We start from the raw sequence: 26643 nt of genomic DNA, 5'->3' as shown, positions 1-26643 counted from the left end.
GTCCTACATGGTGCCTGTGTCCTTTCTCCTTCCTGACTCCCTAGGATGAGTTTTTTTTTTTTTTTTTTTCTTTCTTTCTTGGGTTTATTTTACTCATGGTCTGAGCTTTCCTTAGCCTAGACTGAGTGGGCTGCCTTGTAGGTTTTCTGTCTACCATCAGTGTCCCTGGCCCCTGCTGGGAAAGGTGGATGAAGGGGATGAGGAATAAGGGAACAGGGAGGATAACTCTTGCTCCTCTATTTGAGGTAAAGGTCTCAGGCCAGGGTAGGGTAGGTCACTCAACTCTGGGGCCTTAGTCATAGCCATGTGACTTCTGTGGAGTCGGGGGGTGGGGGAGGGAGTCTGGGATAGGCTCTCTGGGGTACTTTGCACAGGACACATTCTTGTTTGGTTCAGAATAAATGATTCACTTTTTTTTTTTTTTGACACAATAGAAAAGGACACATCTGAGGCTGAGTTTGCATTCCTTGATTGCTCCCAAATTCCATTAGGCATGGGTGGTCTTGGGTATATGAAGGTAGGGCTTAGAGAGGCAGAAAAGGGGAAGATGCCTCTGCCTCCCTGAAGATGAGATGGATACCACAGAGGATGCTGGGAAATGATGCTGGGATGGGCTTCTCTAGAGAAGAGAGTGTGCTGAGGCCACCTTGGTCTTAGAAGATGAGAAAGTCTCCTCTTAGGAGAGCAGCAGGGGTGGCTTTGGCCTGGGCAATAGTGCCCTCCTCCACACAGGCCACAGCACCAAAAGACCCCATAACTCTAGCTCAATAGTCTGGAACCACAGATCCAGGGCCTGGCTCTTCAGATGTCTTCCCCTCATCCAAGGGATCCAGTCCCTTAATGTCAATGATGAAGACCCAAGAGAACACATAGTAAAACCCTGTGTGTACAAAAGAAAACCAAGGCTCTTTTGTGAAATCCACTTATTGATTTTTTAATTGACAAATATTCCTTGCTTATCTGCTAGGAAGGTACTCATAAAAGGGAGAAACATAATGCTTATGTGCTGTCACAGCTTAGCACACTGATTCTCAGGGTGGTACTCAGAACAGTAGCATCAGCCTAACCTAGGACCTTGTTAGAAATGCATATGTATCACTCCAGACCTATTAAAGCAGAGAATCTGAGAGTGAGGCCAAGAAAACTGTTTTAACCAGGCCTCTAGGTATTTATTTTACTTTCTTCCCCAGATATTTCTGATACCTGGTAATGTTTGGTCATTATTGATTTAGTGAAATGCCTCATGCAGGTAGAAAATGAATATGTATATGAATGTGCATGTGTATGTGTATACATGTATATATATTCTCTAATTTCTACAACAGTCCATCACAAAGACATTATCAACTTGCCATTTGACAGAGGTGGAAACATAATCCCACAGGATTTATGTGACTTGCCTAGTTGTGTAGCCAGATGTCATTCACAACCTGTACTCTTTCCTGTTACTCATGGTCCCATCCATCTTGGTCACAGCCTCTTCCATAGATCTTTCCTGTATCAACTAAGTCATTTTTCCAACAACATTTTGGAGTTGTCTCACAGGTTTTTCTCCACTTTCACCTTGCTTCTTCTCTGAAAATCCAGGCTGCTCTGGGACTGCACCTGCTCTGTGGCCTAGGCCCCAGAGGTCTGGTTGGGTCCAAATGGCTCCCATGGGCATCTGAGGGTTTCCATCACCCAGGCCCTTGAGTCAGAGTGAAGATAGCAGGATGGGGAGAGGCCTGGAAGCCCCAGATGGCAATTTTCATTAGATCTTGCCCCTGTTGTCACAAACACACTACTGACAGGAACCCCCTTGTCTGGGGGGAGGTGGTGAGTAGCCACCCCCCAGCCCCACCCCAGGTACAGAAGAAACTCAGACTGGCTGGGAGGGAAAGGCTTTCACTTCTAAGAAACTGCTCCCTCTCCAGGTGCAGGAGAAGGTCATGACGCAGGCTTTTGATTACAGTGTCCCACTACCTGTCCTATCTTCAGGGGGCAGACTCTGGTCCCCAGGATAACTAGGCCTGGATATGCAAAGGGACTGGAAGATGGTAGAATATAGGGGTCCCTGGGTGAGTCAGTCTGGGGTTGAGCCAGAGAACCCCTGACAGCCTGGTGCCCACTGGCAGACCGAGGCTGTGATGCCATCTCCCAGTAGCCAGAGGGGCTCAAGGTCCAACACTCCTCTCTCCCAGCACTAGTCTGAACTGGCCTCAAACATCCTCCACTTCCTCTGACAGGATGCTCTGCCTTGAGCACCCAGGCAGGCCCATAGTAAAGAGTCACAGCCCATCTGTAGCACTCAGAGGAAAGGGGTACCCAGGAGGATGTGTGTTTACATGTCCTTCTGGGGGCTTTACATGTTCTCAGTATGTCTGTTTGGCTGGTGTTTCTGTCTGTGTGCTTTAGAAGCTCAGGGCTTTTCAAATGCGTTTGGCAGTGGGGACTGAAAAGTCAGAAGCAAGGTTCGGGATACCCTGCAGTCCTTCAGCATTGGCTTTGTATGGTCATCTCCTCACTCCCCACCCTCCATCTCTTTGCTGACGACCTGCCTCCCAGATCTCTCTCTCTCTTTTCCTTCTATGTCAACAATTTGAACAAAACTTAAAGTGTCTCCTGGACCAGGGCTGAACATTTCAGAGGAAAAAAAAATCATTCATAAAATGCTTTAAAGGTGTTCAAAGACCTGTGAAAGACTCCCCTTGAATTCCACACTAATATGAGGCAACCCACTTGTTGCACAGTATCATTTCCATTTAACAGTTTGATGGACTATTGCTAGAAATGCCACTTCACTAGCCAAGTCACAAGCAATGTGAAGCAGGGGTCAGCCAAACCTTTGTACCTGGCATCCAGCCATGCTGCATCAGAATGAGGGCCCAGTTTCCAGAGATGAGGGCTAAGTAGTCCAAGGGATTGTAAGAAATTGGGTCTAAGGCTCATGTCTGATTCCTTGGAATCCTGCTTCTATCTATCTGCAGTTCTCCTTTCTTTCACTTTTTCTAAGCCTCCCTTCTTATTGCAAAATTCAGACTTAATTTGAAGAAAGTAGGGAAAACCACTAGACCATTCAGGTATGACCTAAATCAAATCCCTTACGATTATACAGTGGAAGTGGCAAATAGATTCAAGGGATTAGATCTGATAGACAGAGTCCCTGAAGAACTATGGACAGATGATTGTGACACTGTAGAGGAGGCAATGCTCAAGACCATTCCCAAGGAAAAGAAATGCAAAAAGGCAAAATGGTTGTCTGAGGAGGTCTTACTGAGAAAAGAAGAGAAGTTAAAGGTAAAGGAGAAAAGGAAAGATATGCCCATTTGAATGCAGAGTTCCCAAGAATAGCAAGGAGACAAAAGAAAGCCTTCTTCAGTGATCAATGCAAAGAAATAGAGGAAAACAATAGGATGGGAAAGACTAGAGATCTCTTCAAGAAAATAAAAGATACCAAGGAAATATTTCATGCAAAGATGGGCACAATAAAGAACAGAAACTATATGGACCTAACAGAAACAGAAGATATAAAGAAGAGGTGGCAAGAATACACAGAACTATACAAAAAAGATCTTCATGACCCAGATCACCACGACGGTGTGATCACTCGCCTAGAGCCAGACATCCTGGAATGCGAAGTCAAGTGGGCCTTGGGAAGCATCTCTATGGACAAAACTCATGGATGTGATGGATTTACTGCTGAGCTATTTAAAATCCTAAAAGATGAAGCTGGGAAAGTGGTGCACTTGATATGCCAGCAAATTTGGAAAACTCAGTAGTGGCCACAGGACTGAAAAAGGTCAGGTTTTATTCCAATCCCAATGAAAGGCAATGCCAAAGAATGTTCAAACTACTGCACAATTGCACTCATCTTACGCACTAGCAAAGTAATGCTCAAAACTCTGCAAGCCAGGCTTCAACAGTACATGAACCATGAAATTCCAGATGTTCAAGCTGGATTTAGAAAAGGCAGAAGAACCAGAGATCAAATTACCAACATCTGTTGGATCATCAAAAAAACGAGAGTTCCAGAAAAACCTCTACTTCTGCCTTATTGACTACACCAAAGCCTTTGACTGTGTGAATCACAACAAACTGGAAAATTCTCAAAGAGATGGGAATACCAGACCATCTGACCTGCCTCTGTATGCAGGTCTGTATGACCTGAGAAATCTGTATGCAGGTCAGGAAGCAACAGTTAGAACTGGACATGGAAGAACAGACTGGTTCTAAATTGGGAAAGGAGCACGTCAAGGCTGTATATTGTCAACCTGCTTATTTAACTTATATGCAGAGTACATCATGAGAAACGCTGGGTTGGAAGAAGCACAAGCTGGAATCAAGATTGGCAGGAGAAATATCAATAACCTTAGATATGCAGATGACACCACCCTTATGGCAGAAAGCAAAGAAGAACTGAAGAGCCTCTTGATGAAAGAAGAGAGTGAAAAAGTTGGCTTAAAACTCAACATTCAGAAAACTAAGATCATGGCATCTGGTCCCATCACTTCCTGGGAAATAGATGGGGAAACAAGGGAAATAGTGAGAGATGTTATTTTTTGGGTCTCCAAAATCATTGCAGATGGTGACTGCAGCCATGAAATTAAAAGACACTTGCTCCTTGGAAGAAAAGCTGTGACCAACATAGAAAGCACATTAAAAAGCAGAGACATTACTTTGCCAACAAAGGTCCATCTTGTCAATGCTATGGTTTTTACAGTAGTCATGTATGAATGTGATAGTTGGACTATAAAGGAAGCTGAGCACTGAAGAATTAATGGTTTTGAACTGTGGTGTTGATGAAGACTATTGAGAGTTCCTTGGACTGCAAGGAGAGCAAACCAGTCTATCCTAAAGGAAATCAGTCCTAAATATTCATTGGAAGAACTGAGGCTGAAGCTGAAACTCCAATACTTTGATCACCTGATGCGAAGAACCGACTCATTGGAAAAGACCCTGATTGAAGGCAGGAGGAGAAGGGGACAACAGAAGATGAGGTGGTTGCATGGTATCACTACTCGATGGACATGAGTTTGAACAAGCTCCAGGAGTTGGTGATGGACAGGGAAGCCTGGCGTGCTGCAGTCCATAGGTTCACAAATAGTCGGACATGACTGTGTGACTGAACCGAACTGAACTGAAGCCTCCCTCCTCGGGACTAGCATCCTCACTGTTGAATGAGTAAATCACCCTAGATGTCCTTAAAGGCTGTCTTAATACCAGGTAAATTTCCATAATTCCTATTTGTTACAGGCACAAGGCTAGGGTGGAGTAAGCTGGGAACCCGCTTAAAGACATGTAATCCCAGGATCCAACCCAGAACTACTTAATTTGAATTTCCAGCAATAAAATCTTGGACTGTAGTTGAAAATTATTCTGATCAGCTGGGTGGGGAGACCATTGCTACAATGAACACCCAGGGGCCTGAGCTTACTCTATACCTACAAGGAACATTAAAGCTGGTACATATCTGGCTGCAACATGAGTAGAACGTGGACACGATGGCAATAGGGTGTTGACCATTAAGTATTTTTTTGTGTGTGTGTGGGAGGTTTTAGGTAATTATTCTCTGTGTAGAGTCAAATTTCTACTCAGTCTAGAAACACCTTAAGATAAAGTCCATCTTCCTTTCTCTCAGTTAACCCCCCAGCCCCACTGCAACTAAAATTACTTAGAATGGAGCCCTTATTAGTGGCTGATGAGGGGTGGGGTGGTGTCCAGTATATGTAAGATATTTTTAGTGGGCTAGGAGAAGCCAAGTTTTGGCATAGCTCTCCTTTACCCAGGAATTTCCCAAATATTAAGAGGGAGAAATTCCACACTCCATAGTTTGTCCAGTGGATTAAAATAGTCCAGGATGAATAAGCAAATAGAACTGTCATGCATAAGGAAGTAACTTAGCTGTTCATAATGGTTTAGCTAGGTGTATGGCAGTAATCAGAAGGCAGGCAGTGCGCATGTAGATACTTCATTGATAAGTGGGAGAACAGGCAGGTGGTGAGCAAGATTTGGTCCTTGGCCACAGCACACTCCTGATTTCTGACCTGGTTGGACATCCCAGGGGATCCACATGCCTATGGCCTGAGACTAGGAAGGAAGAGAGGGTGATGGTGATGCAAGATGACTCATGTTTTTCCCCATCACCAGGGACCGTCAAACTCATTCCTCCAAAAGAAGAAGCTCCCTGACCTGGAAGGTTAAAATAGAAGTACCTAGAAGCCTAGAAATAACTCAAGATGTGCCAAACCTGCCCACCACATTCCTCACTACATCTTATCATGGGAGCCCTGAGCTGGGTTAACACCTTCCCTCTGTTCTCCAGTACTAACAGCTATTAGGGAAAAAACCACGTATCAACTTGTATCAACACATCCATTCATTTGGCAAATTTTTATGGAGCCTCAGTGCTCTGCCAGGAACTGTGCTTATTCCAGGAGAGGCAATGGTGAGCCAGGCAGACCCGGTTTGTCTCGCCAAGAGGTTGAGACAATAGAGGTCATAAGAGTTTCTGTGTTGGGGCACAGGGTACTGAGGAGGAGCAGTGGAGGGGCATTTGCAGGGGTCAAGTGCCTGGAGGAGGCAGATATGATCAGCAATGTGAAGGACAAGTGGGAGTTATCTAATGAATGGAGGGAAGAGGAACTGTGTTCCAGACAGAGATGATAATAGGTGTGCTATCAGAGCAAATGGCATAATGACAGAAGCCCTTGAAGAGGTATTTTTTCCTTCATTGATCATCTCCCCTGGTTCCTAACACTTTTATGGTCCCCAGATTCCATTCTTATCCTGCTCTAATGAACTTCTTATCAGCCTCTTAGAGAAACACTTGAGAAGAAACTGACTGAAATTCCAGGTGTGGAATTCAAGTGATGGGGAAATTGAACAGTAGGCAGTGATTCAACATGGGTTGGAATAATGGACTTTATCTGATATGATAAAATATAGTTAAGATAAATGTGAAGTTATGAATTTAATTTAAATGTTAACTGCACTCAAGATAGAAGATGAGTTGGTATTTGTAAACCTGCACATATGGAGAAAGCATGGTTGATTACAACTTAATACAGGCCAAGAGTGAGATTGTCTGTGGCAAATGGTGATGAACTCTTGTTCTTAACAGTTAGGCCTGAGTGTGATGCTCTGCTTGGCACACACACTGCACACCTGGGTACCTAGTTTGTTCAGCTCAGATCAAATAGGAGTGAGGCTAGAAGATGATGACCTACTGTGTGCCTGCCACCACCTGAAGAGGTAACCTACATTCTTACTCATATTCAGCCCTTGAAAAGATGCTATGATTTGCTCCAATTTATAGACAGTCTCCCTCTCTATCTCTCTCTCACACACACACACAATCTAGCAAGGTTAACTAATTTATCTGGTCACACATCTAAGACCTGGTAATCCTAGAATCCAAGTCCAGGCGTCTCTTACTCCCAAAGTTGGTCTGCCTCTCTGTGAAAGGCAGAGTGATGTTACAAAAAGAGTAGCATGTTGCAGTCTTCCATTATTTGAAAAGCTTTTTTTTTCATAGAAAATGTAACTCAAGAGCCGAAATCAAATGAATGGAAAGCATAAAGAAAAGATTTTGGCTAAAAATAAAGAAGATAGCAGAACTGTTTGGAAATGGAATATTTATCCACACATTCAACAAATATTTATTCAAATATTAATTGAGTTTTTACTATGTGCCAGGTGTTTGGATGCTTGGGATATATCAGTGAACAAATCAGACAAAGATTATCATTCTCAAGGTGTTCAAGCCACTAGGGAAGCCCATGTTGATATTCTAGCAAAGAAAAATATAAAGAGTGGATGTGTTTTTAAATTATATAATAAAATATCCAAACCACTTTAGAGGCAAAAACAAGTAAAGCAATGAAGATGATCCGTGCATGCATCCCGGATTGCATAGGAAGGGGAGAGGGACTGAACTTGGTGTGTGGCAAAAAGGGGCTCAGATGGGTGTGGAAATATGAACCAGCACACAGGAATAGAAAAGACAGGATGGACATGATGAAAAGTGAACTTGATCCCGGCCCCACCTCTTACTAACTGGGAGGTCTCAGCTTAGCTTAGGTCTTAAGCTAAGATTTAGCTTAACTAAGTCTCTCTGACATTTAGCTTTTTCATCTATAAAATTCAGCTAAAAAAAGGCATACACCTGTCTGGGTCACATTGAGAGTTAAATGAGATACATTATTTAAAACATTTTGTATGTTACAGAGTACTACAAATCCATTTGTTTTTGGCAGTAAGAAGGTCAGCCTTAAGGAGAGAAGTAGAGGAAAGATCTAGCAACTGGCCCTGGGAACTGTCCTCTTGATAAAGGAGGTAGACCACATAAACAGGGAAGTCCGGGCCCAAGCAGAGGTCGAATGAGTAGAAGAGAAGCACACACAGGAGTGAATGTGGTTGCTTGATCTCCGGTGGCCTCAGCCTGCAGTGGCCTAAAGCCAGGTTTTGGTTCCCAGACAGAGATTGAGTTTGGGCTGTGATAGTGAAAGCATTGAATCCTAGCCACTAGACCATGAGGGCCAGTGGCCAGTGACAGGGCCTGGACCATCAGCTATACAGAAATGAATTTCCACAAAGAGAAGGAAAGTAGTGAAACCATCAAAGTGTTTATTAGGAGGAAAAAAAGTACAGTACGTGTGGATAGACACATGGAGTCACATCCCCTTGAATCACTTTTTGGGGGCATTTTTCTCCAGGTTTCCTCTGGCCAATTATCTCGATTTGACTAGTTCTGAGTCAGAATTTGTTATAATACAGAGTCCTCCTATGTGTGCATGTGCATCTTTTAGCGAAGATGGATTCCAGCAAAGAGGCCTGTGGGTAGTTGACATCACTTACTATGAGGTGACACCCTCTCTCTTTTGACCTCCAAGGAGCCTTTCTGTGTATGTGTAGTTGGGGAGGTCTCCTGACTTTGAGAATGAGAAATATATGTTCTCTTATTTTCTATCTGGGGCTTCCCAAATGGCACAGTGATTAAAAAACCTGCCTGCCAATGCAGGAGACTCAAGAGACAGGGGTTTAATCACTGGGTTGAGAAGATCCTCTGGAGTAGGAAATGGCAACCCACTCCAGTTTTCCTGCCTGAGAAATTCCGTGGACAGTGGAACTGTAGGCAGGCTACAGTCCATGGGGTCACAAAGAGTTGGACACAACTGAGCACTGACACACACATGCACACACACACACACACACACACACACACACACATCTTCTATCTGTGCAGAGCCCAGCCTTTTCCCTCAATTGTCCTGCTGTTTTTATCTGGGAGTATTGGTTCACCAGAAACTAACTCCGACTGCTTACCCCAGGGCCCATCTATCTCCTGCCTTAAGCTGGATCAAATGGGAGGCTTGGAAGAAAAGCAATTAAAGAAGTAAAGGGACATGGAATGGCAGACAGAAGAGGGATAAAGTGATTGGTGCTGGAAAATGGCTGAGGCAAAACGCTGAATCTAGAAAGAGAAGAAGTTTTGAGATCAGAGAGTTCAAGTACCAGGGTGGATGTTGGGTTTAAGGATACTGAGATGAGCAGCCATCACAAATGACCATCAGCTTATTGATGCCGTGCAGCCAGTTTACCACTGGTGTGTCTCCTTGGACCAGCCAGAGGGACAGGTGGTACCAGGGAGGAGAGGCTCTCCATCAGTCAGAGATACTTTGTAGGCTTGAATGGAGATTGAGCCCTTAGTCACTTGAAGGCCTCCTGACTTGACCCTGCCTGGATAAAAAGGCTGGGTTGAGCAAGCATTTCATTCATCATTTATTTCCACAGCATCTCATTTGCATTCTTCAGAGGTTTGTTTTATTCAGTCAGAAATCCAGGAGCTGTTTCCAATGAGTATAGTCTTAATCCTCTAGTAGCAAACAGTGTTTCTCACCCTCAGCTATATTGACATTTGTTGTTATTTAGTTGCTAAGTCGTGTCCAGCTCTTTGCAACCCCGTGGCCTGTAGTCCACCAGGCTCCTCTGTCCATGGAATTTTCCAGACAAGAATACCAGAGTGGGTTGCCAGGATACAAATACCACAGACCTATTCCTTATCTGAATCCCTTGGCACCAAGTAAAATTTAGGACATTTTTTAAAAAGGAGGATAGTCAATAAATAGAATTTATTTTTGATAGTAATGCTGCAGGAATACTTCAGAGTTGGCCATGTACAACCCCAACACCATGGATTTGCTGACCTAAAACAAACTGCCAGATATTGCTCCAGCAAAGATGAGTTTATTTGGAATCCTCAGTGAATTGCAATTTGGTGTCTGCAACCATGGGGAGTCACGTACAAGTCCCTATATGGTGAGGAAAGGAGAACACTTTTATAAAGGGGAAAAGGAAGTTGGGAGGGCTGTAGTTAACAAGAGTCCATGGTTTTTCATTGGCTGAGTCTTTGCCAGGAAAGAAGAGTCTTTTTCTTCCCGATGTGCCCTGTTATCTTTGCAGGGCATGAGAGCTCCCCCTGGTGGTGCCAGCCTTTATTTAATTGAGGTATTCACATAATTTTTTACAAACTCAAACCAAGGAGTCCACCACATCTTGGGGAGGCAGGTCGTATAGTCCAGATCCTCCACCTCTCATGGTTTCAGGGTTCCCTCAGAGAGGTCATTTGTATTTCTGCAACAGAACATAGGAACATTCACAGTAAGGTGAAGAGACCTCACTGTCAGCTCAGTTCAGTTTTTTTGCCACCAAATGACTATCATAAACAATCAGACAAGAAACTCAGTTTTCTAAGGTCTTTGGATTTGTAATTCGTGAGAAAGGAATTATCAGTCTGTGACAACATCTAGGGGATTATCAGCAGTGGCTTTCTCAGCTCTTCCCCCACTGCTGTTGTCCTCTGTCCCAGTCTCCTGCATGAATCCCCAGCATAAATGTGATTATCCTTACCCTACTAAAATGACAAACATACAAGTAACAATCATAAAATTGAACCAAGGCCTTCAGTGGATTTTTGGTGAACATTGCATAGAACCTGGAGGACTGACCTTGGCTGTAGTCTCCCCCAAATCTGGACCTAGTCTTCTTTTCTGCCTTATTCTATGCCTCACTCTCCCTCCCTACTCCATCACACATGCCCTACATTCCAATCATGCTGGACCACTCTGCTCACAAAAGACCACCTGTATCCTCCTGCACCATACATATTCTCACACTGCTCTTCTCCACTGAATGTCCTCCTGGTTCCACCCCAGGGATCAAGGCTTCACCACCCTTTAAAGCCTATATTTGTACCAGACCTCTTTGACAAATCTTTCTGGTTACCTTCTTCAGAATTCCTTTCTCTTTTACCTATTTTCCAAGACTAATTTGTATCTTCCCCCTAGACATGCTTTACTACTTACTGGATTTTTTTTAATAGCATTTTGGATTTATTAGTTAACAATTTTTATGAAATTTGGAAAAATTTTGACTGTTGTTTTAAACTATATTTCCTCCTCCATTCTATTTATTTTATCTTCTGGACTCTAACATGTATGTATACTGTTTGCTACTTTTCAACAGATTATCAATCATCTGTTCATTTTTCCCCAATATTTTTTCCTCTCTTCCATTTCAGTTTGAAGAATTTTTTCAAATTCAGGTTCACCAATCTGTTCTTCTGTGCTTTACAATCTGCTAAGACCATTCAGTGAGTTTTCTGACATTATATTTAATTTTGAACTTATTTTTTTCAGATAATCTGTTTCTCATTTTTTAAACTTCCACTTGGTCATTTTTAACCTTGGGGAACATAGGAAATCTATATTGCAATAATGAAAATTTTTAATGAATATTGAATATGTCTGTTCTTAAGTATACCAGTCACACCACTTGAAGTCACACTTTAAGACCTCTTCTTTGGTCACTTTCTTTTTTCACTTGTCCCATTTTTACTTTACTTCATTCCTTCAGAGTTGCCCCAGGAAATTGTGAATCAGGCTATAATTTAGGGAAATACGCCTCTCTTCAGTCTTCTTCTCCTATTTTAATTCTAGAGGTCTCCTCATAAAGTCAGATTCTTTGAGGTATATTGGAAAAAATGGCATTTAGTTTTAATAAGATCCACCTAGTTTTAAAAGATAGCTACGACTTAATAAAAGCCCACTTTCTGTTATAAATTCATGTCTGAATCTATTTTTCTTTATGCCTGTCTATCAACCTGAACATCACCCAGTGCTGAATACCATCTGGTCTACCTCCTCTTTGCCATCTTAATTTGTAGATCCTGAAGAAGACATTTCTATCATAATCTCAATTTAAAATATTAGAAAGCTAAGGTTATGATAGAATATTCCATTCTGATATGGTTCTAGTAATCAGAATATTCTATTATGATATGAAATATCGCCTGCCACATCAATAAACAAAGGATGTCACAGTCATCAGAGATTGTAGCCACCACCAATGGTGAGCTGGTGAGCCCCAAGGAAAAGAATACCTGCTATCTAGCAGTCATCAGATGCAGCCACTCCCTATGGTGAGCCCTCGGGAATTTTGGGATGTGTAAACAGAGGATACTGGTCCCAGATATCTGAGGCACATATCAAAGGAATGATTTCAGTGAGCCCAGACTCTTGCATCTTCCCAAACACAGAAAAGTGCTAAGTTCCTTAATTTAAGATATCTGGTTTTCTTTTACTGATAGTAATCTTTTGCACCTACTATTTGCCCTTTGTTGCAAAACTCCTATATATCCTAGTTTCCCCCTCACCTCCTCTCAGTTTTCTCAGGGTTACTTGAGATGCTATTTCCAGGACTCAAAGTCCTAAGAATTTTCGCCAAATAAAACATAACTCTAAAGTCTCAGACTGTGAATATATTTTTCAGTTGACAGTCATACACACATACACACACCCCACAACTTAGACATGTACATTTTTACTCCAAGCTATCTAGATGCAAAGGTCCAGATGAAAAATTAATATCTAGGGTGGAAGGAAAGGCATCATGTGACCAGGTCCCTCGGTGTGAAGAGAAGGCTGTGAAGAGAGCCATGTTCCATGGGAAGTAAGGCAACAGAGGATTCCATGAATGCTGGTGTCTGTTTCCACCCACTATAGCCCTCATTTTAGGCAGGTGCTTTCCTAGCCAGGAACGGCTGCCCTGAGCCACGTAGAGGGAGGCAGGGAAGAACTGCCAGTCATCACCTGTCACAGGAACCATGTGGGTGGCAGGAGGCAGTCCTCTCATGCCCAGGCCCTGGCTCACACCTGAGGGCAGAGCCCAAGGCCAGGATAAAAGGGCCTTGGGGCCAGAGCACCTCCATCCACTCCTCTCCTGAGGTGCTGACGACTCTGTGCTGTGTGTGCACCGGTGAGTGTCCACTGGGAGTGGGAGCAGGGCCTTCCACAGAGGATGCTCAGACCAGAGGGAGGGCAGGGCAGAAACAGGGGCTGGAGTTGTGGCCAGCAAGGACAAAAGCTCAGGAATCTGAAGGAGGGAAGGATAAGATGAGTGAGAGAGACCAAGAGCTACTGGGAAGATTTTTGTGGCTGGTGCTGGAGCTTTAGAGAAACCAAATGGTTTTCAGTTGCTGGGTGTGTTTTTCTGCTTTTAGGGAATAAAAATACTGACCTCTAGATTATGCTGGAGTGGGGGTGTATAATGGAAACATCATTATGGAAACATATCCCTACCCAGTTGTAGAAATAATGGACTGAGGATGCTGCTACTTAGTGGAGAAAATCAGAGACACTTGTGGATCTGTTTGGATTCCAACAAGAAGATCCATAGTGAGGCTGAGCAGCCCAGTGACAGGCCTGGGGAGCAGGATATAAGACAGTCTTTGGGTTGGGAGTCAGGGAACCTGGGGATGAAACTGTGATGTGTTTGTGAATAGCCCCGAGCCAGTGAATTTGCCTCTGTTTGTTTCAGTTTCTTCTGAAATGAGCTGATTGGGACACATTGATTCCAAGGCCCTTTGCAGTTTCAATTTTCTATGTTCTGCAAAATGAAAACATATCAGAAATTCTTCAGGGAGAGGAAGATTTTGCTTTTTCCTTAATGAGGCTTTCAGCTCTAAAATGGCCCCTACATTGGACATTTTCAAGGATCCTGGTGACGTGGTAGAGAGAATGCTGACCTGGAGCCAGTTTATTTCCTGGTCTTTTTTCTGACACTTAGGAAATGTTAATGAGCACGAAAGAGATGATTTTCTTATGTCTGATCTGAAAGCTTTCAAGATAAAGGCGCTAGAAAGATTCTGAAAGTTCAGGAAAGGGCAGGGAGGTCTCTGTGTGCTGGTCTGACCTGCTGTCTGTCTCTCCCTCAGCTCCTGAACCCGCCCATCACCAAGATGTCCTGCCAGCAGAACCAACAGCAGTGCCAGCCCCCTCCCAAGTGTGCCCCCAAGTGCCCCACCCCTAAATGCCCCCCAAAGTGCCCCCCAGTCTCCTCCTGCTGTGGCCCCAGCTCCGGGGGCTGCTGCAGCTCTGGGTGTGGGGGCTGCTGCCTGAGCCACCACAGGCGCCGCAGGTCCCACCACCGCAGACCCCAGAGGTCTGACTGCTGCCCCCAGCCCTCGGGGGGCTCCGGGTGCTGCGGAGGGGGGAGCGGCCAGTCCTCTGGAGGCGGCTGCTGCTGAAGTGGACCCTGAGCCAAGAAGAGCTGAATTAGAGGCATGAAAAAGACAAGGCCATCTTCCTTTGGCCTGACTGTCTGCTGAGATGTATCAGTGAAGATTTCAAATTTTGTCCTAGAAGTTCCTTCTGACCTGGAATCCAGAAATCTCTGTTCTTTCCTAAAAACTCACCTGCTGATCCCTGATCTCATCTCTTCAAGCTGCCTTGGGAACCCCAGAGAATCATTCTTATGCCACTGGCCGTTTCCTACCTGAAATGAAACAATAAAACAAATCATCCATTCACCACCTTGTCCTGGACTGTTTTCCTCTTACTTGTCGATATACCATATACCGGGAAAGACAAGCATGTCTGCTGCCCTCTGCCCTTTCTACACTTGTTATCTGGACCCTAGACTAGTATCAGTTGCTTTCAAGACTCATTGAGTCCTTACGATTAAATTCCTCCAACACCTGTCCTCATTAAAGCTGAAACTAGTCGCTCTCTTAGAGGAGGTCAGGAAACAGAAATTAAGATGTTTGCTTTAACAGGCAGAACTTTTTGTAAGGAACTGCTGACTTATTGAAGAACTGAAAGGCAAATAAAGGTTAACAAGTAGCAAGTTCAACTACCACTTCCTCTAGGCACAGGGAGAAATGCTGATATGGGTCCTGATAGATGCTTCAAGGCCTGAAGCTCCTTACAAACAAGGAGCCAAACTCTCTTGGAGCTTCCCTTCTCTTTACCTTTTGATCTCTGGTGAGTCCAGAAGTCAGCATCCAGCAGTGGAGGCTGGACTTAATTTCTTCTCTGCCTCCCATGTGTGGGAGCCCTCCTGCCCACACATAGGAAATTCTCCACAATTTCCGTTGATTTTGAGGTCAGGATGTCCACACAGTCCAGGCAACACGTTGGGATCCAGGATGCTCTCTCTGACTATCCCCTTCCCTATCTTAGACAGTCAAACCAGTGAGAGGAGAACTTCACCATCTTTCACCATCATGGACTAGAGCAAGAAGGATAGGCTCTCCAGCAGACTTGGTGACCCTCATCTGCACATTCTCTGAAAAACACCTCCTACTCTGTTACTGCCCTGAGTCCTGAGGACAGGGTGATATAAGAACTGTCAATGATGGAGCACTTCCAATTGTCAGGCTGGTGGTCTAGTGGCTAGGATTAGGTCCTTTCACCACTATGACCTGGGTTCAATTCCCAGTCAGGGAAAATGTGCTTTGGGGGGCTTCACTGGTGGTGCTAGTAGTAAAGAACCTGCCTGCCAATGTAGGAGACATAAGAAATATGGGTTTGATCCCTGGGCTGGGAGAATCCCCTGGAGGAGGAACTGGCAACCCACTGTGGTACTCTTGCCTGGAGAATCCCATGGACAGAGGAGCCTGGTGGAGTTAATATTACTGTATCATTACTATTGGTAATTAGCTACAAGGAGCATCCTTATGCATATATTCTTTTCTTACCATTCCCTTATTTCCTTAGGCTAAGTTCCTATATATTCAAACACTGTAAAAAAGTATGCTCATTTTACATTTTAATTCATTCACACATCATAAAGTCTGTATTAAATGAATGAATCCTCATACAGTCATGCACGATAATTATACCAACTTATTTTCAAGCCAGTGAGGTTTGAGTGCCCAATTCCATGCATCCCCTCCAACAATGAGAGTCTGTCAAGCACTCAATCTTTGCCAGTGAATGAATACACTGGATTGACACTGTTCCATAAGAGATTTCCTTTTAATTTGTCAATCTTTTTTGATTGGTAACATTGCATATATTTTCAATTATTCTTTGGCCATTTGTATTTAATTTCTGATATGTGTGTCAACTGAAAAATATAGTCACAACCTGAAAGTAGAGAGTTGTTTTATTCGGTGGGAATTCTTGGGACTTCAAGCTCAGGAGGTAGTATCTCAAGTAGCCCTGAGAAACTTCTTTGAGGATGTAGGAGGAGTCAGGTTATATAGAAGTTTGCAACAAAAGGGGCAGGCAGTCTGAACAGCAAAAGATTATTGTCAATTAAGGAAAACCAGATACCTAAAGTTAAGGAATTTAGTGTTCTTTTTTGTATGGGAAAATACAAGCATCTGGGCTCACTGAAATCATTCCTTTCATATGTATCTCAGCTATCTGGGGCCAGCATCTTGCTTCTTGATTTTTAGTGGTGGCATCCAACAGCTGCTGGATTGCAGGCATTGTTCTCCCTTTCGGACAGGCTCTGGGCTCAGAAATTTACATTTGGAGGTGCAGAAATCACTGATGGCTGTGACGTCCTTGTTTACTGATATGGCAGGAAATACTCCATAGAAATACTCCAAACACAACATGTGTTGCCTGTTCATGTTCTTTGCTCATCTGTTTGTTGGTGTGGTTGCATGTTTGGATAGCATCACTGAGTCAATAGACATGAGTCTTAGCAAGCTCCAGGAGTTGGTGATGGACAGGGAAGCCTGGCATGCTGCAGTCTATGGGATGCAGAGTCGGACAAATCTGAGCGAATGAAATGAACTTGCGTATTTTCTGTTGACTTGTGAGAGCTGTCTTTTATGTTCCTCGTAAACGTGTTGCAATCTCCCCACTGATTGATTTTCTTTCTGTCTTATTTGTGGGTGCTATTTGCTGTATAGATTTTTAGATATACCCATCTATATTTATATATAGATATACCCATTTATCAACTTTTCTTTTATATTTTTATTTCCTTCAAAATAAGTTTATTTCTCAATGAATTAGAAATAATAAATATTTTCCCTTGATACTTTTAAAATGTGCTTTTAAAAATATTTTATAATATAAAATAAAGGTTTTGAGGGCCTCCCTGGTAGTTCAGAAGGTAAAGAATCTGCGGGCAAGGCAGGAGACCCAGATTCGATCCCTGGGTTGGAAAAAGCCCCTGGAAAAGGGAATGGCAACCCACTCCAGTTTTCTTGCCTGGAGAATCCCTTGGACAGAGGAGCCTGACAGGTTACCATCCATGGGGTTGCAAAGAGTTGAACATGACTAAGAGGCTAATACTTTCACACTTTCACTTTCAAATGTTTTGAAGGGGAAGGGAAGGGAAGGAAACTAAAAATCGATGATGTACAAGGTCCTGTCTCTGGAAGGGGCTGTAGGGTGCAGGGAATGAGAAAAATTCACCCAGTTTTAATGACTTCCTGTGAATCTCAGTAGTGTTTCCTCCCATCTTGTGAAATTATCAAAGAACATGGGAGACAGATACCTTTGTGATAGGGCCTACATGGGGGCTCATTGTTAACATAACTTATTATGTTGACCTCTCAAACAAAGGATAAAGTCACAGTGACCCTTGAGACTGACCAAATTGCCCAAACTACATTCTGCTTTCCTGCTGGCACCTACCTTCTGAAGGCTACAAGACCACCAGATTCCAGACCTCTGGCTATATGACTGGCTATATATTCCAGACCTCAGCTACAGGCTAAAAATTAACCATCCCTTCAGAGAATTTTTCATTGGAGGTAAATAAGAAAGATCCCATCAGAGAGGGAGGACACTGGTTCTTCTCAAGGGCCAGTCACCCTCTCGTTTTCCCTCTAATATATTTCCTTTCCTTGCCCGACTGCCTAGCTCACTCACTTTTTCTCTGCACTTGCCTTACACTTTGATGAGTAAATAACCTCAGAAAGCCAATCCCTTGTAACTAAACATTTTATTCCTTTTTGTTTACTCCATCAGTTGAACTCTAAAAGCCAAGGCTTAGAAAGAAGTCCTCAAGATATTGCAGCCATGCTGCTGATTAATAACCTATACCCAGAGTCAGACTCATGGAAGGTTGGGTGCTGCCATACCTAGAGGCAGAGGCGTGACCCAATGGAACATCAGCTCCATTAACCTAGGAATCTATGAGCTGGGCTTTGGAGTAGTACTGACTATGTGAGCCAAGGAATCAATATCCCAGTCTCTCCTTCCATAGCTACGCCCTTTAGAACACATTGAGAACAAATATTTCACTTGAGTAATATAGAGAGAGATTGCTGTAGGATGATATGACCAGCACCTATAACTACACATCTTAATGTCAAACTGTTACCTGATTGACTTAAATCCCCTGGAAAAGCTATGTGCAAACTCTTGGGTGCTAAGAAACCCTGGTGAAATGACTGTCTGCATAGCTCTGCTCTAGGAGCAGAGGGGGATATAAATGTTTTATATCCAGACCCTGTTCTTAATAAATACTTGATCAGAAATATGTCACATAAGCAAAACAAAGAAAAGACATGAAGTAACCCGGTGGCGCTAGTGGTAAAAACCCACCTGCCAATGAAGGAGACATAAGAGATGGGGGTTCGATCCACTGGAGAAGGAAATGGCAACCCACTCCAGTAGTCTTGACTGGAGTCCGTAGCGTCACAAACAGTCGGACACGACTGAAGAGACTTAGCACGCATGCATGCAGCCGATTCAAAGTAGAGCTAAGGAGTCAATTCAGGTTAAGAGAAGGATTTCGTCTCTTAAGGGAACAAAGAAAAAACCTTTAGAAACAGAAAAGGGTCATACTGTATAGATATTTGATCAAAGCCAAGTTGTTCAGGTTTTATCCTGAATCAGTGAAGCCTCTTAAGAAGACATCATTGGATGATAGTGTGACTATATAGTTATTATCTGAACTGGAACAGGGTTGAGTTTGAAAAGAAGATTGAAAAGAAGGTTTATGAAAATTTATGCTGGGATAAAAGACATAATCTAGAACTGTCTCTGGTAAACTATGCTGTGTGGTTTTGGTCACCTTATTTAATGGTGGTGGGTAATTATTTCTAGAAGAGTTCTAATGAAGAAGATAGAAAAACCAGGAAGGTGGGATGCAAAATAACAGCCAATAAAATACCTATATATACACAACATACACAATACCACTATAAAATATATGTGTGTATGTTTATATAAACACACATATTTAGTCTCTGTTCATATAATTTGTCCACCCAAATGTATATATTACTTATTAATATCTTGTAACTATATGTTAACTGACTTCATTCTTCCCCTTGTGATTTGTTAAGTCATTATAATGTTCCAGACTCTGGGAAACTTTTGATTTTCCCCAAAATTTTCTGGCACTGACAGGAAGGAGAGGGTTTTTCTTCACATGGTGCTTCTGGCTTCAGTGTGCCTTTTTCTAATTAATTAATTAGCTTCCTCTCAGAAAATCTCACCGTGGTGCTATACACCAACTTGAACGAAATGTGAACTCTTGTCCTTGCCTTTTAACCACTCAACTTGCTGGAGTAGAAAAACTTTACAAGCAAAGAAATCTACAATAAAAACCTAGGGTCAGGAAGTTGCAAGGGGCTTAAAAAGAGCCTCTGGAGGTCACTCTATCACCTCATCTCCAGTTTCCCTGGCCCTGGTGCTTAGGTGTCCCACTCTGCACTTCTCTCTTTCCCTACACATCATCTCTGACTGGCTGTCCTATGTGGAACAATGAAGAGCTCTTCTCCTCCTCACCACAAACTCCTTTCCTGGCCATATTTCATAGTCAAAAACATCAAGATAGGGACTTCCTTGGCAGTTCAGTGATTCAGTTCAGTTCAGTTGCTCAGTCGTGTCCAACTCTTTGCAACCCCATGAATCGCAGCACGCTAGGCCTCCCTGTCCATCACCAACTCCTGGAGTCTACCCAAACCCATGTCCATTGAGTTCTTGATGCCATCCAGCCATCTCATCCTCTGTTGTCCCCTTCTCCTCCTGTCCCCAATCCCTCCCAGCATCAGGGTCGTTTCCAATGAGTCAACTTTTCACATGAGGTGGCCAAAGTACTGGAGTTTCAGCTTCAGCATCAGTCCTTCCAAAGAACACCCAGGACTGATCTCCTTTAAGATGCACTGGTTGGATCTCCTTGCAGTCCAAGGGACTCTCAAGAGTCTTCTCTAACACCACAGTTCAAAAGCATAAATTCTTTGGTGCTCAGCTTTCTTTAGAGTCCAACTCTCACATCCATACATGACCACTGGAAAAATCATGGCCTTGACCAGACGGACCTTTGTTGGCAAAGTAATGTCTCTGCTTTTTAATATGATATCTAGGTTGGTCATAACTTTCCTTCCAAGGAGTAAGCGTCTTTTAATTTCATGGCTGCAATCACCATGTACAGTGATTTTGGAGCCCAAAAAATAACGTCTGACACTGTTTCCACTGTTTCCCCATCTATTTGCCATGAAGTGATGGGACCAGATGCCATGATCTTAGTTTTCTGAATGTTGAGTTTTAAGCCAACTTTTTCACTCTCCTCTTTCACTTTCATCAAGAGGCTTTTTAGTTCCTCTTCACTTTCTGCCATAAGGGTGGTGTCATCTGCATATCTGAGGTTATTGATATTTCTCCCAGCAATCTTGATTCCACCTTGTGCTTCTTCCAGCCCAGCATTTCTCATGATGTACTCTGCATATAAGTTAGATAAGCAGGGTGACAATATACAGCCTTTTCCTATTTGGAACCAGTCTGTTGTTCCATGTCCAGTTCGAACTGTTGCTTCCTGACCTGCATACAGGTTTCTCAAAAGGCAGGTCAGGTGGTCTGGTATTCCCATCTCTTTCAGAATTTTCCACAGTTTATTGTGATCCACACAGTCGAAGACTTTGGCGTAGTCAATAAAGCAGAAATAAATGTTTTTCTGGAACTCTCTTGCTTTTTCGATGATCCAGCGGATATTGGCAATTTGATCTCTGGTTCCTCTGCCTTTTCTAAAACCAGCTTGAACATCTGGAAGCTCAAGGTTCACATATTGCTGAAGCCTGGCTTGGAGAATTTTGAACATTACTTTACTAGCGTGTGAGATGAGTGCAATTGTGCGGTAGTTTGAGCATTCTTTGGGATTGCTTTTCTTAGGGACTGGAATGAAAACTGACTTTTCCAGTCCTGTGGCCACTGCTGAGTTTTCCAAATTTGCTCATATTGAGTGCAGCACTTTCACAGCATCATCTTTTAGGATTTGAAATAGCTCAACTGGAATTCCATCACATCCACTAGCTTTGTTCGTAGTGATGCTTTCTAAGGCCCACTTGACTTCACATTCCAGGATGTCTGGCTCTAGGTGAGTGATCACACCATTGTGATTATTTGGGTCATGAAGATCTTTTTTGTACAGTTCTTCTGTGTATTCTTGCCACCTCTTCTTAATATCTTCTGCTTCTGTTAGGTCCATACCATTTCTGTCCTTTATCTATCCTTTAACGAAATGTTCCCTTGGTATCTCTAATTTTCTTGAAGCGATCGCTAGTCTTTCCCATTCTATTGTTTTCCTCTATTTCTTTGCATTGATCTGAGGAAGGCTTTCTTATCTCTCCTGGCTATTGTTTGGAACTCTGCATTCAAATGGGTATATCTTTCCTTTTTTCCTTTGCTTTTCACTTCTCTTTTCACAGCTATTTGTAAGGCCTCCTCAGACAACCATTTTGCCTTTTTGCCTTTCTTTTCCATGGGGATGATCTTGATCCCTGTCTCCTGTACAATGTCATGAACCTCCGTCCATAGTTCATCAGGCTTTCTGTCTGTCAGATCCAGTCCCTTAAATCTATTTCTCACTTCCACTGTATAGTCATAAGGGATTTGATTTAGGTCATACCTGAATGGTCTAGTGGTTTTCCCTACTTTCTTCAGTTTAAGTTTGAATTTGGCAATAAGGAGTTCATGATCTGAGCCACAGTCAGCTCCCAGTCTTGTTTTTGCTGACTGTATAGAGCTTCTCCATCTTTGGCTGCAAAGAATATAATCAATCTGATTTTGGTGTTGACCATCTGGTGATGTCCATGTGTAGAGTCTTCTCTTGTGTTGTTGGAAGAAGGTGTTTGCTATGACTAGTGCATTCTCTTGGCAAAACTCTGTTAGCCTTTGCCCTGCTTCATTCCATACTCCAAGGCCAAATTTGCCTGTTACTCCAGGTGTTTCTTGACTTCCTATTTTTGCATTCCAGTCCCCTATAATGAAAAGGACATCTTTTTTGGGTGTTAGTTCTAAAAGATCTTGTAGGTCTTCATAGAAATGTTCAACTTCAGCTTTTTCAGCATTACTGGTTGGGGCATAGGCTTGGATTATCGTGATATTGAATGGTTTGCCTTGGAAATGAAGAGAGATCATTCTGTCATTTTTGAGACTGCATCCAAGTACTGCATTTCGGATTCTTTAGTTGGCTATGATGGCTACTCCATTTCTTCTAAGGGATTCCTGCCCACGGTAGTAGATATAATGGTCGTCTGAGTTAAATTCACCCATCCAGTCCATTTTAGTTCTCTGATTCCTAGAATGTTGACATTTACTCTTGCCATCTCCTGTTTGACCACTTCCAAATTGCCTTGATTCATGGACCTAACATTCCAGGTTCCTATGCAATATTGCTCTTTACAGCATCGGACCTTGCTTCTATCACCAGTCACATCCATAACTGGGTATTGTTTTTGCTTTGGCTCCATCCCTTCATTCTTTCTGGAGTTATTTCTCCACTGATCTCCAGTAGCATATTGGGTACCTACTGACCTGGGGAGTTCCTCTTTCAGTGTCCCATCATTTTGCCTTCTCATACTGTTCATGGGGTTCTCAAGGCAAGAATGCTGAAGTGATTTGCCATTCCCTTCTCCAGTGGCCCACATTCTGTCAGACCTCTCCACCATGACCTGACCATCTTGGGTGGCCCCACACAGCATGGCTTAGTTTCATTGAGTTAGACAAGACTGTGGCCCATGTGATCAGATTGGCTAGTTTTCTGTGATTATGGTTTTAGTGTTTCTGCCCTCTGATGCCCTCTCGCAACACCTACCATCTTACTTGGGTTTCTCTTACCTTGGACCTGGGGTATCTCTTCACGGCTGCTCCAGCAAAGCACAGCCACTGCTCCTTATCCTGGAAGAGGGGTACCTTCTCACGGTGAGGTTCAGTGATTAGGACTCCATAGTTCCACTGCAGGGACTTGGGTTCCATCCCTGGTCAGGGAAATAAGGTCCCACAAGCTGAGGGACATGGCCAAAAAAAAAAAAAGTCAAGATATTTAAGCAGAACAAGTAATTTGAAAAAGATAAGAATGGAAAAAAAAATCCAGATTTACCCTTCTTTGAAGGAAGTTATGGTTTAAAATGATATAATTTCCCTTTATATACAAATACATAGGCATCTTATAACTTGAGGATCCACCACATTAGCAGTCTTTCACCAGTTCTTTTGTTTATACTGTCTTATTGACTGAAACATTATCCTTGTGAAATATTTTTATCACTACTTGTACTTTATAACTGAGGAACAAACAACAACCAAAACTAAAAATAACTCAAGTAACTTTTGCATGGACACACAGCTAGCAAGTGGCAGAATCAGGACTGTTTTCTAGATCTGTCTGATCTCAGGCTCATAAAAGCAAAGAGATACATCAGCAAACTTTGGTAAAGGCTAAAGAGTAAATACTGTGGGCTTTGGGAACCCTAGGGTCTCTCCTCTAACTACTTAATCCTGCCACTGCAGTGTGAAAATAGCCCTGGAGAATAAAAAAATGAGAGCAGGCCTGGTTTCAAGTAAAACTTTATGAACACTGAAATTTGAATTTATTATAATTTTCACATTTCATGAAAGAGTCTTCTTTCAGTTTCTCTTCACAAACATTTAACATGTAAAATCATTCTTAGTTTTCAGGCTATAATGAAACAGGCCATGGGGCACATTTGGGGGATAGATCAAATTTTGCTGACCTTTGATAGCCTGGCAGGGTTACATTATGTGGAGAAATGTGAAGACATCTCCAAATTACAGTCTGAAACAGACTGCCATGAGTAATGAATTTATATCAGAAGGAAGAAAGAAAGTGATTGGGCCCCAAGCAACAAAAACAGGAGCTAAGAGGCCTTCCTTCCATGCTGGTATTTCTCAAGGAGAATGAAACAGAAGATCCAAACTAAAGCGTCTCTAACTTCTCCACTCCTTGTTTCTAAGTAGCTCTATTCCAAGCTAATGGAGAGGCTGCCCTGAGTTCATAGAGTGAGACAGGAAGAGGCTGCCAGTCATCACTTGTCACAGGAGCCACGTGGCTGGCAGGAGGCAGTCCTCTCATGCCCAGGCCCTGGCTCACACCTGAGGGCAGAGCCCAAGGCCGGGATAAAAGGACCTTGGGACCAGAGCACCTCCATCCACTCCTCTCCTGTGGTGCTGACGAACCTGTGCTGCGTGTGTACAGGTAAGCGTCCTCTGAGAACTGGAGCGGGGCCTTCCACAGAGGATGCTCAGATACGAACGAGAAGGCAGGACCTTCACAGAGTAAGGTCATTGTGTCAGAGGAGGAGGGCACAGGATGACTGAGGGATGCAAGGAGGGATCTGGTACCAAGTGGGAACACAGGCAAAAGAGTCAGGCAGCTGTGCCCTAAAGGAAACAAGCTGACCTGTAGTGGAGAGGGCCTCTCAGGACAAGGACACTGATGACCTGACAGACCCCGTGCTCTACTCTGGCAGGAGGGAGCTCACATGTGAAAATATTGCCGTGCCCCCATCTGCAGTGAAGGAGCAGCCCAAGACAGAGACCTCAGGCTCCTCTGGGATTTTTAAACTTGCTTATTATTAAACTTCTTCATGCTTACTCATGGGTCTGGAAGTGCGTTTACAAACTTCCATGTTGATTAAGAAACAGTAACCCTGAGGACCACCATCACAACCCATCAGCTTAAGGAGATGGGACCTCTCTGGACTGAGATCAGAAGGCAGAGGTTCAAGTCCCAGGGCTGTAGAGGTTGAGAGGATTACTAGTCTCTTTTTTAATAAAGGGCTTCCCTGGTGGCTCAGTAGTAGAAAATTCACCTGCCAATGCAGGAGATGAGGGTTTGATCCCTGGGTCAGAATGACCTGGAGAAGGAAATGGCAGTCCACTCCAGTATTCTTGCCTGGGAAATTTCACAGACAGAGGAGCCTGGTGGGCTACGGTCCATGGGGTAGCAAAAGAGTCAGACATGATGAGCAACTAAACAACAACAATGATCTTTAATATAAGTGAGCTTAATGAGAGCTGTAATCTATAAGATTTTTTGCAATGCTGACTTTACAGAATAAATCAAATTATGATCAGGGGACTGGTTGCTGTATTTTTTCTTTAAGAAAGAATTTGTCCTTAAATGGACTATAAACTGGACAATTTCAAATTTGGAAGACATAGATAGAATCAGTTCCATCTCCACTTATAAGATTTCAGACTCTTGGAGCTGTTTTGTTATATTGTTTGGTCTTAGGTTACTACTTTGTACAAGTAGATGAAAGGTCTTGTCTGACTTACACAACTGTGCTGAAGTTTCAAATACAAAATTCAAGAGTATGGGAAAGCTACTAAGAGTAGTAAAACTACTGGATATTATGCTTTTAAGATTATAAGTGATGCTAAGAGGGCAAAAGGGGGAAGGGAGGTCTCTGTGTGCTAGATCTTACCTGCTGTCTGTCTCTCCCTCAGATCCTGAGCCTGCCCACCAAGATGTCCTGCCAGCAGAACCAGCAACAATGCCAGCCCCCTCCCAAGTGCACCCCCAAGTGCCCCACCTCTAAATGCCCCCCAAAGTGCCCCCCAGTCTCCTCTTGCTGTGGTGTCAGCTCTGGGGGCTGCTGCGGCTCTGGGTGTGGGGGCTGCTGCCTGAGCCACCACAGACGCCGCAGGTCCCACCACAGCAGACCCCAGAGGTCTGACTGCTGTAGCCAGCCCTCGGGGGGCTCCGGGTGCTGCGGAGGGGGAAGCGGTCAGTCCTCTGGAGGCGACTGCTGCTGAAGTGGACCCTGTGCCGAGAAGAGCCGACCTGGGGACAACAGATGGACAAACACTTCCTCCTCCTCCGTCACCTCCTGCTGGGCCTGCCCCTCTTGCTGGGGAGTCTGGGCTGAGGATCGCTGTGCCCTAGGGTCCAGGATCCCCAGACCTCTCCCTGAAACCCATTTATTCACCTCCTTTGCCATATGTGTGATGGCCCTGGGAATCCCAAAGCACAGACCCCCGTGTCCCCCTGTAACTTATTGCATCCTGCTGCCCAAGTTAAAATAATAAACACAGAGTCTGCTCACTGACTTGATGTAGACAGATTTCATTTCATGTTTTGGTCACCATTGTTCTATTCTTGTAC

General features: G+C 43.5%; 1 long non-coding RNA gene across 1 annotated transcript; it reads left to right on the top strand.

Annotated features, from left to right (window-relative positions):
* The first annotated feature begins 13244 nt into the window (after window positions 1-13244).
* Window positions 13245-14845, top strand: LOC122677966. Its single transcript, XR_006335968.1, has 2 exons — window positions 13245-13293; window positions 14252-14845. It is a non-coding gene; the product is annotated as an uncharacterized LOC122677966 (long non-coding RNA).
* The last annotated feature ends 11798 nt before the right edge of the window (window positions 14846-26643 follow it).

Source organism: Cervus elaphus, chromosome 20, assembly GCF_910594005.1.
Source record: "Cervus elaphus chromosome 20, mCerEla1.1, whole genome shotgun sequence".
NCBI lineage: Eukaryota > Metazoa > Chordata > Mammalia > Artiodactyla > Cervidae > Cervus > Cervus elaphus.
This window is presented reverse-complemented; position numbering and strand designations above follow the sequence as displayed.